General features: G+C 37.7%; 2 long non-coding RNA genes across 2 annotated transcripts; one reads left to right on the forward strand and one right to left on the reverse strand.

The window, feature by feature from the left end:
- Positions 1–216: 216 nt before the first annotated feature.
- On the reverse strand, positions 217–1,498 carry LOC126927569 (uncharacterized). The gene is made up of 2 exons (XR_007715633.1): positions 1,365–1,498; positions 217–1,135 (listed from the first exon to the last, which is right to left on the reverse strand). It is a non-coding gene; the product is annotated as an uncharacterized LOC126927569 (long non-coding RNA).
- Positions 1,109–10,800, forward strand: LOC126927564 (uncharacterized). The gene is made up of 3 exons (XR_007715627.1): positions 1,109–1,391; positions 1,492–1,676; positions 10,256–10,800. It is a non-coding gene; the product is annotated as an uncharacterized LOC126927564 (long non-coding RNA).
- The last annotated feature ends 348 nt before the right edge of the window (positions 10,801–11,148 follow it).

Consider the following 11,148-nt stretch of genomic DNA (forward strand, 5'->3'; position numbering starts at 1 on the left):
CAAACCTAACCACCTCTATTCTGGTAATAGAAATAGAGGATCAATCAGTTAGTGGCGTCGATTGTTTAATAGTAACGAGAATTTACGACTCTCGTTGACGCGTTATCCAGCGTTCGCGTCTCTCCGCGAACGGTTGAAACACACTATGTTTCATGAATTTATTTGCTAACGGTATTGAAACAAATAACAAGCAGAGGACGAACTATCCGTGAACTGTTTTGCCAACGAGTACGCTTCCAATATTTTCTGTTTGAGAAAACACACTTGTTGCTGTTGCAACTCCAAATATTTTTACAGCCGACGCTTTTGCCATGAATCATCGGCTAACATATAAAATAGAGAAAAGCCATAGTTGATTGTAATGGAAATTTAGAAAACCTCAAACTCGATATAGAAGGGAAAAATAAAGGAAAGGAAGGGAGAGATAATTGGAAGCTTGGGGCCAGGTTTAATTCACTGAAACCGGGCTGCTTGTGTCATCACAAAACAGAATTGCCAGTACGTCATTTCTGTGCTCCCGTCCTCGTATAAACGGTTTCACTCGTTAAGAAAAAACGAATAGGCGGTGAAGAGAGAAAAAAGCAGACAGAGAGCGCTTTTAAAAAGCTGACGAAGCGTGTGTCACGTAAAATAAAAGGAAATTTAAAAGAAAGAAGAAAACTTCATTTTTCCTTCGTTTATACACTTATAAGACACTTCTGAGCTCTAGCCGTGACCGTACGAGACTGAGTCTGTTACAATCTTTTTACTTTCGGTGACATCTGTTCCCTCATTATCCCCACTACCCTGTAGGCGTACGTGACCGTTGCTACGCTTCTAGAACATTTGGTGGAAGGACCGTTAGTCCATAAATGAATCCTCAGGTACTCCGGCAATATACATTGTCGCCAAGGTCGCCATGTGTTTCCCTCATCGGTCCATCGGGTTCGAAGTATGCCAACCGGGACACCATCCTGCCCGCGGTGTGTGTGTGTGTCCTGGTCTCTGATGTGATTTACGTTACACGTGCGTTCCCACAACGAGACACACGGTGCTATTTGTCGTCTTAAATTGCACCGCAACTTGTTTTTGAGATCTTTGCTAGAGACACGTGAAAACACGTTGGAAGTATATTTCTTGTTTTTGTGGAATTTAGCTGGAAAATGAAAAATAACGTAAAACATGTACTTACGACTTACAGGGTAATTGACTGTATACACTGTAATAACCAGCGATTTAAGGCTTTAAAAGATCGAAAGAAAAGAAAAGCAAAGAAGAAAGATAATATGTTGTGGCAGTCTAACTCGATCTAAGGAAATAGAGAGGGAGGGGGGGCAAAGCTTGTTAATCTGGAAAGAATACAAGCATCAATTTCAAGCACTTACAGGGAATCAAGCGGGCTTGTTAAGGTCGTAAGGTGGACAATTATCCCGTGTTAGGTTCAATCAGCTTAGTCCTACACAAAATTGATCCAATCATGCGAAAACAAATGTATTCTGATTTTTGTCGCAGATATTTCTGGTCTACGCACTCCAGTGCCCGCACAACTGATATTGAAACGCCTGATTTTCCCATATTCTACAGCGACAACATTACCTGATTTTTTACAACCATGAAGGACTCGAAAATACTTGCAATCCTCATCTGTTTGCAAATTATTTTCGTCACTTTCGTCCCGTCAGGGGCTGGTATATCCCGTCAGGATACTGATTAATTATACCATCGAAATTCTATATAATGGCTACAAAAAATATTTGCATCATCACCCTCATTTCCTAACGAAGCGCATTTTTTTACCAAGTTTTATATTCCATTTCATAGTATCAAATCTCTGTAGTTACACGAAAGTATTAAATGATAGGAAACTTGATATACACGAATTTAATTAATTAATAAGTTACCGTTAATTAATAAGTACACCGTTAACGCTTGCATGCTGGTCGTTAAAACACATGCTGCGCGAATAGGGTACACAGCGATTCATTTAACTCGCCTTGAATTAGTTTTAGAAAGACAAACATGGACAGGATTAATTTTTGTCACGAGCCGTTTAATTTATTCGTTCATTAGAACGAATTAATTTACACCTGCTGAGATCGCGATTGATGTGACAAATTCGAAATCTTGTTACATATAAATATTTTTAAACAACCACGTCGTAAGCTTTGTATATTTTTGAATCGCAACGAAACTGTTCAGAGAAATGCTGAAATTATTAATTAGAAAAGGAGATTTCTACGCATCGTTCTAAAAGTGTCAGGGAAAATATTCGTAAAACAGTTATGTTGTTACAAGTTCTACAAGAAGAAATATTGAAAATCACGTTCCACTTATTCAGTTGCACGTGTAAAAGGTATCTTGCGTTCGCGCAAAAAATCTCTGAAGGATACATGCTTTATAATAATTGGAGTGTCGAAGTTGTTACGCGGATCGGCGTACACGTACCTTTTAATGAAACTAGGTTACCCATTCGTTATTCGTTCCTAATTTTCAGCTTCACGATTTTTACGCAATAAAATTTTATACACCTGTTCGGTTTATAAATGATTCAATTCAAATTTAACAGAATTAAAGTTGAAATAATCATTTGTACTTCATTAAAAGGTTCTTTCAGCATCTCGTTTTAATATTTTTATTGGTAATATTTTGTTGATCGTTATATTTAAATGGAGTTTTTCAAAGGAGAGACATTTTAAGGTAGGAAATGGACATACATTTATAATAAGAATTCAGAAGAAAGAATATTTCATACAGAAAGAAATATTCCGTATGTATAAATAACTACGCTATGAATTTTATATGTATCGGATATTCCTTCTGGTTAATGTATCTGATGTTTTTTCACGCGAGATAGCGTATATTTGCATCTATATGTCTCTTCGTTTCTCAGTAGTAAAACTTAGCATTCCTGCGGCTGATAAGTAGTTACGCACTGACAACGAGAAACATAAAATGAGTAAGAAGCATGAGACATTCTATAAGAAAAATATGGTTGTTTTTATCTTTCATTGCATATTCGTCAGAATATTGTTAATAAATATTTAAGTTAAGATTTCAGTTGAAATAAATACATAGGATTAGACATTTATTTATATATGTATCTATGAACGCATTTGACATAAAATTTTGATAACGACTAAAATTATATATTCTGATATTAAATTAATTTAATGAGAATAAAAAACTAATTTTTTTAAACAAGATTTTGTATAAAGTTATATTTATTAGGAAAAGTTCGTCCATCCCTTTATAATATGATAGGATTAGACTCATAGCTGTGTAAATCATTTCACGGAATAGTATATGTGTGCGTGTGTGTTCTAAGTTTTTACTATAAAAATGCTAAATGTACTAGGAGACGTTTTTAAAAATTCATACATTTTTCTTCATCAAACATATCAATCGTTATATTGAAAAGTTAATTATCTTTTATTTGTTTCGAGCTGCACATTGATTGAGACATTCGTGTTGGTTATAATTGCGAATTTAACGCAACGAAGTTGTTTGAATCCCTTGCAAGCATGTAAATATATCTTCGAATTAATTGGTCAATTACTTGAGGTTGGAATTGAAAGAAAGGGAAAGGTGGAGGAGAAGTCTTGCGTTTGAATGCGGGACACTTTTAAAGCCCACAGTTCGCTGAAATTGCCAGAGAATTCAATTAAATGGCAAATTAAACCATTGAACTGAATCTGTTTCCAATCGCGAGCTTAGAAATTCTATCCTTTGAATTTTTATATCAGTCAACTTTCTTTTTGTACGTACGGTAACGAATATAATTCATGAATTAATGAAGTATGTAATTGGATGAAAGTTCTTCTTCCTGGATTCAGTTTAGACTAAGAAAAATTATATAATAACGAAATTATCAACTTAAAATTGATAGAGTGTGATAGTTTATTTTTTTTTTTTTTTTTTTTTTTGCGTGAGGAGGGGAAAATGCTGTTACGCATACCCAGTGATCCGCATCACTGGGTTATGTGGGACTCGGACGGATGTTGTTGCCATACCCACTAAAAACCCCTCCTCCTTTTCCCTTTGCTTCGAGGACAGACAACCCCAGTAAAACCTGTCGGCAGTCATCAGGGTTGTCCTTTCATGCCCCGTTGTATCTTCTTCTTCTGGCAGTTATTCTGTATATTCTGTATTGCTCTCGTCATCTTCTCAGCTAGTTCAGAATACTGGGCTGATCTCCTTCTGTGGTTCTTTGTTGTCTTGTATCTCTGCCTTCACTGCTCCGCGTAGTTGTTGTTGCTCTCGTTCTCCTCCTTGCTTCCATCAAGGCCTTCGCTGTCACCCTCCTGTGAGACATGACGGTCTTGCGAAATTGCCTGAATTTATCTCAGCTCTCGTTCTTGGCGGTCACCGTGGCGATCAGATTGTCCACGTCTATGTTCTCGCCAAGAGCGTTCTCCAGCTCAATCCTTCTGTACGTTCACTTCGGGCACGTGAAGAGGGCGTGCTCTGCATCGTCGTTAGGGTCTCCACAGTTGAGACAGTTGCTGTCGCTGCTCTTGCCAATCCTCTTTCTATAGACACCGAAACTCCTGTAGATGTGGCCGTGTGTGCGTTATATATTTATTGGACGTGCGTGATAGTTGTGGTAGTTGGGCCTGGTCCGCTGTAATTGTCACTGGGGGCTGTAGATGTCGCTGCCGTCGTCCGACACTAGTTAGTGTCAAGTGGTGGTATTTGGCTTGTCGAGTTCCGCCACAGTACCCCTTACCAGTGATAGCGTTAGAATCTTAGTGTAATAAACCGTCCAATTGTCCAATTGTTGTCCAATTCGTGCGGATGTTGCTCGAAGTCTTCAATGTGGCGGTGGATACCTGTCAGTACGGTGCGGGCGTTCCGCGTACGGTCGTAGGCCTCTGTTCCATTTTTTAGTATGACGTGCTAGTGGTAATGCCCATGAACTTTTGCGACGGCCACATCACTCCTGGCTTGGTCGGTCATCGTTTCGTACCCAGTCACCTGCATACGTGAGTCGGCGGTGAGGGGTCGAGTTTTTGTTGAAGGAAGGGCCGTTCCGTGTTCGTCGTAGCGGTAGGGTCCAGCTTGCCACAGGTCTAGATTCGCGATGATGGAAGTTCTCAGTAATGCTATCACGGTCAGACCTCAGTTTTACTGTCGATCACGTCGGGGTCACCAATGTAGAGGTGGCCGTGTGTGCGTTATATATTTATTGGACGTGCGTGATAGTTGTAGTAGTTGGGCCTGGTCCGCTGTAATTGTCACTGGGAGCTGTAGATGTTGCTGCCGTCGTCCGACACTAGTTAGTGTCGAGTGCCGCCACACTCCCATGCCCGGTTAACAGCTGCATGGTGTGATGATCGATGTCCATCTTCTTTTTGGTAAATAGCAGCGCACTCTGTATTAATTTCCTTGCGCCTCCAGTTCCTCCTTCAGCTCGTTGCCGTCATCCGCGCCGATCTTGGTCTTATGGATCTTGTTCCACTCGTAAGTCTCTTCGAGCATCTTTATCTTTATGTAGATCGGGAGATTCCCGGTCAACACGCAAAGTGCCGCGTGGGAGACGGTACGGTATGCCGTCGTTGTTATGCACAGGGCTATTCGTTGTGCCCGTTTCTGCTTCTTCCTGTTCTTATCGGTATTCGCTAAGCTAATTCTTCTTTCTGAACCCATACTGCCTCCGATGGAACGGGTCCGTTCCGATGCATCTCTCGATGATCTTCTTAAAGCATTTTTCCCAGATCTTGCTCATGGCTGGGAGTATGCTTATCGGCCGGTACGCGTTAGGGAGACTGGGATCCTTTCCCGGCTTCCTTAGCAGTATTACTCTGGCCGTTTTCCAGCAGTCTCTTTCCAGCTTGCTTCCAGCTCATGCTTCCAGCAGTCCAGGAGTCTTCCATCGACTCCTGCAGCCTTCTTGGTGTTCATTCTTCCGGCGCCATCGACGACATCGCCTTCGCCGATGACGACGCTGAAGCTGATGTCTTCTTCTTCTTCGGTCTCTGCCTCTTGGCGGCCCTCGTAATGGGAGGGTCCGTGTCCCATGGTGAATAGCCTCTGGAGGACTGCTTTCACCATGTCGATCGTCATGTCGTTGGTTGGTTTCTTGCTTTTGCATCTCTTCATGACTGTGCGATAGAGTTTGCCTTCTTGCTTTTCTGTATGGATGGAAACGCGTTCGAAAAGTAGAACGGAGTAATTAGCGATGCACGATCCCAGGCTGGTGAATATTTTTCCATCGGGAGAAGTCAGGTCGAGCGATACAAGATTTATATGCTCGTTCTGCCAGTTATTTCAAGGTCTGTGACGCGATAGAAAATGAACATAAATGAATAATAAATGTATTACAGCCATAAAGATTGCTTGATGTACGCCACCGTTTTTCCCCTATTTCTCCGATACAATTTTCCTTTTTTTTTTTCTTTGCCAAACACTTTACTAATCGGTACGTATTCGAATTATCCTCAATTATTCTCGGTTGTTTCCGTTTCCTTTGGATTTACATAAGTACTCGTTTGATGTACGTGCAGAGTGAGATAATAACTATTAACAGCTATAAAATAAGAAGCGAAAATACGTTGAAACTCGACTTCTAGATTCGCGAGACTTTGCAGAGCTTCGAAACTCTCGTGTTTCAAACCTAATAAAATGTTGTAGAGGGAGAATTACATTGCGAGATCTGTTAAGGAAAATCGTATCGTTGTAATAGGATTATTTCAGCGAGGGAAATTCCGTGTTGCGTGTAACGCGTTGCAAAGCCATGAGCTTTCTTTCGGGTTAATATACATAATCGCCTTATCGAACTTTCCATCTAAACCGTTGCGCTCACACGTGAATTTTGCATTTCAATCTTCTTACTTGCAGTCCAGTTCAGTTTAGTGTGACTAAGCTAAATGTTTCAGCCCTTCCAGGTAGAGTATGTATTATAGAGAGACGTACAACTCTATGAAGGGGAGATCAATAAATTGGGTTATCTTTAAATCACTGACAATTATTTCATCGACACGATTTCACCGACAGCGAATCCACCGGCAATGTCTATCAAAGTTTATTTACCGATACACCGAGTGAAATCACCCACAATCATTTCACCAATATTCTCCTTTGTCGATAATTATAATGCTTGCCACTACATGTTATCGTTGATTATATGTCTTTATTTACACATTCGTTTACGCGCATAACGAGATAAACGAAGAAACGAAAATGATATGTTGTCATGATGTATTGTTAAATTACTAATTAACACGAGCTATATATCTACCTATATGAGAGCTTCTAAATATCAATTATATTTCATGAAAGCACACAAGCTATTTTGCTATACACAAATAGAATTATAAGGAAATGTTACGTTCTAATGATTTAACGAAATCTATTCCTCTGTACATTTGACATTTCTGTATTATTACTTGTGTACTTTCTGCTCTTGTTTACGTCATCGGAAGTAAAAATACGTTAAGCGAATCAGCTAATCTATCTGAGCGATTCAATGGCTCGGTCTTCTCTTATGCGACTACCAAGTAGAAGATAAGTTCTTGGTTGTATAACATTTTATAACATCCAAATTAACTTTTTTTTCTTTTTCTTTTTCTTTCTCTTTTTCTTTTTTTTCCCTTTTTCTATTTCTTTTTTTTCCTTTCTTTTTTTCTTTTCTTTCCCTTTTTCTTTTTCTTTTTTTTCCTTTCTTTTTTCTTTTTTTCCCCTTTTTCTTTTTTTTCCTTTCTCTTTTTCTTTTTTTCCTTTTTCTTTTTTTTTACGTGGAGGACACCAAGCCACTTTTTGGGGGGCGGGGGAAGTGGCGTGGTAGTGAACATCCAAATTAACTGGGGCACTAATTAGCTGAAGCTTCTAGTCAAACCAGGTATCGGTCTTTGTACGCAAAGGCATTCATTACAATCGTTTATAGTTTGAAGAAACACCGTTACAAATTCGTGATATAAGAGAAAGCGATTCAAAACTCGGATTCATTTGTTGGAACGACGCCGTGGGCAAAAGTACATAATGGAAAACTTTCTTCCAAGACCAATTGATAGCGCTGACGTAATTAAAATGTGACGATATTGCCAGCGACGTTTCTCCAAATAGACGACTAACTTATTTACGAATTGCCGCAACACGATTGCCGCTGGTAATACGGTTAGTAATCACTTTATTGAATTTTCTCTTGACGTGACATCGTCGAGTTCCTAGAGAGATTCTTCTCTCTTGTAAAACTATGTTTCTGCAACGCATGTATTTGTTGAATTACCGTTCGTGAACAAGTCCTTCTCTTTATTACATGTAATAGATTCTTCTTTTGAAGTTTTAAATTACATTGGTAATTTTCTATAATTTATTACTCGAATATGGTAATTTTTTCTTAAAAAGTTTGCTTTTTCTACAATTATTTTACTACAAAACCCATCAAAAACATGATGTATGTATATATACCCTCAAATATTATCGGTTTATTCTCAAGCTATAGTTCAATTTCGGAAATTGCCAATTAAAATCATAAAAAAAACACAGAAAGTTCGTTAAAATATGCGATTTTCCAATCAAGATATAGAATTTATTCGAGTAATATAGATTACAGTAGCGATGGTGACGGCAACGATGAATGGACTGATTCTTCGTGCGAAAATAAATTGGAAGCGCAGAACGATGCATTGTTTCAGGGAATATCGATTTTCAAGCATGGTTTTAAAGTACGTGTGCGCGTGACTAGGTTTGTTAATTAATGCCGCTCCCAGGTTTTCAATATATAAATGTGACACCTACATATCTTTAAGCTTAAAACAATTGGACTAACAATTTCATTAAATTTAAATCAATATTTATCTTTTTAAACGCAACAATATTTTTAATGACAACTTCACGTGTAAATCAAGTGCATACATATTCGATCGTTCTTGAAAACCTGATTCTCTGCGAAGAGAAAAAATCCTTGAATAAATATTTGATCTACGTTTTATATGCTACGTTTTACATCCACCTCTTTTCAGATATACCCCTCTATTTAAAATCGTAGATCGTCACACTCTATAGGTATTTCCCTGAAAAGGTTAAAGTCGTTTTGTATAAAAGCCAATTCAAAGGGGAAGGAAATTCTGCGAAAAATTCTTTCAGATTTCCCTATGTTTGAGCTCGAATCAAAGCAATCCTGTATAATAGGATAGGATGATAGGATGATTCTGTATTATTCCTTGAGTACTTTCTGTTCCTGTTATTTACAATAGGATGATTATGCGTTTAACTTCTCATAGAATCTCTCTGATTCCGTATGATATCATCAGTGTTTTTGAAATATGTTATTGATGTCGTAACGTCAACCGTTTTCAGTGCAAATTCAATTTTGAATCGCAATTTCCATGTTTGCGTGGCAAAAGCGTAAAATCGATAACGCACGCTAACATGTCTTCTTTGCTAATGGCGAACTATAAATATAAATATTTGAATAAATATTGCGAATTTCATATTGCTAAAAGATTTATACTATTTGTTCGTAAATAATCGTCGGATCTATATTTAAGTTGAAACTGCTGCATTGGGTCTCTTTTCTTACTTAAAATTATTTGGATTGGTAACTTGGATGTAACATATAATTTATTCTTCCTTTATAAATAGTGTACAGAAGATACCAATTCAGAGAAATGGAAGGAAAGTCTAAAAGCAAAGAAAATCTACAGGAAGATAAAACGTTCGAGCCTTGCCAGGCTATATAAGATGCTAAATAATTTCATTTTGACAATGGTCGAACATCCTACTATGCATAAATTTAATATTAATATCAGCAGGTTTCATGCCAAGTATTACATCTAACGTATAAGCACAAGCCCTGGTTTTAAATGCCTTATAGTAACACCGAAAAGATTATTCAGTTGGATGTCTGACTCAACATCAATATTTTACTTAGAAGATAATACGTCGAGAGCATGTTGGTGGATGGAATGGGAGATGAATGAAGGCTTACTTCTGTAAAATACGTAAAATGGTAGTCGGAATGAATTTTGGCGCTTGGGGACAGAAAAAGAGCTGACTGATACTGTCATACACCTGAATTTATAAAATTTTGAAAATTCGATGTAACCTTTGAACTTTATCGTATTCTGTTTCATAGCACAAATTATTGTTCCCGAAATGTACGTTTAGTGTTATAATATATTTGACCAACGGTTCTCAAATACTAGTTTTGCAAAAGCAATGGTGGAATTGGAGCAATTCTTTCTTCTTTCATTCTTTGAATGACCTGGATTTTCGAGTAGTCTAGTGACGATTGATCCCTACAATTAATCGATTTCTTTTTATTACACAATGCAAGAGATTCCGCGTTGTACGCGGATGTTGCAACATCGAATGCCTGAACCCCACAGAAGATCCGACCGAATTTAATGTCACTACCGTCGATGATTCACCCAGAAATGGTTCACTTCAGAACCATAGTCCCATATCTGGATGCGTCAGTCACTATGTGTCACATAGTCATATGTGGATGCTGAGCTTATTGATGGTAATTGTAATATTTTAATTTTTTTTATTCTATATTTTCGACTTCTTTTTTCGAGTAGAATCACCAATTTTCCGCTTGTACTATCAATTACCAACCAGCCTGTATGACAAAATTCTATTTTAAACACAAAACTCGCCACGAGTGGCTATTTTGTTTACGAAATTAAACGAATTTAATAAATGAAATGGCAAGGAAGGAACTACAAGTGACCGTCAAACTATTTTTATGCTTGAAAAGTAATTCGCAAAGTAATATAAAATAATACTACTGATTTGTGTCAGAATTTTTCAGAATTTTTTCTTAATCTCTTGTTTTTTCCCTTCAAATTTATTATTTATTATTTATTCGGTGCTTTTTCCCTTCAAATTTATTAATCATATACAGTAAAACTTAGAAAATATGCTCTGGATGAATTCGGTGAAAATTATCCTTTGTTCCGTGGTATATATAGGCAAAAACGAATGGTAGACCGCAGCATAATAGTTTCCAACCATCCACAATTGTTCTAATTCCTCACTCGACGTCTTTCATGTTCATTCATGTAGGAAAAAGTATGTTATCGTTTAATAATAAGCTTTTAAGCGTTTAATAACATCTCGTCGAGTAGAAATTCCACACGAAGCAGTGAGAAAAATAATATTTGAAGAAGATCTATGTTCTCAGCTTCGTCGTGTGCAAGAACTTTGTAGGATAGATTGTATCAT

This window comes from Bombus affinis, unplaced genomic scaffold (genome assembly GCF_024516045.1).
Source record: "Bombus affinis isolate iyBomAffi1 unplaced genomic scaffold, iyBomAffi1.2 ctg00000143.1, whole genome shotgun sequence".
In the NCBI taxonomy this organism is placed as follows: domain Eukaryota; kingdom Metazoa; phylum Arthropoda; class Insecta; order Hymenoptera; family Apidae; genus Bombus; species Bombus affinis.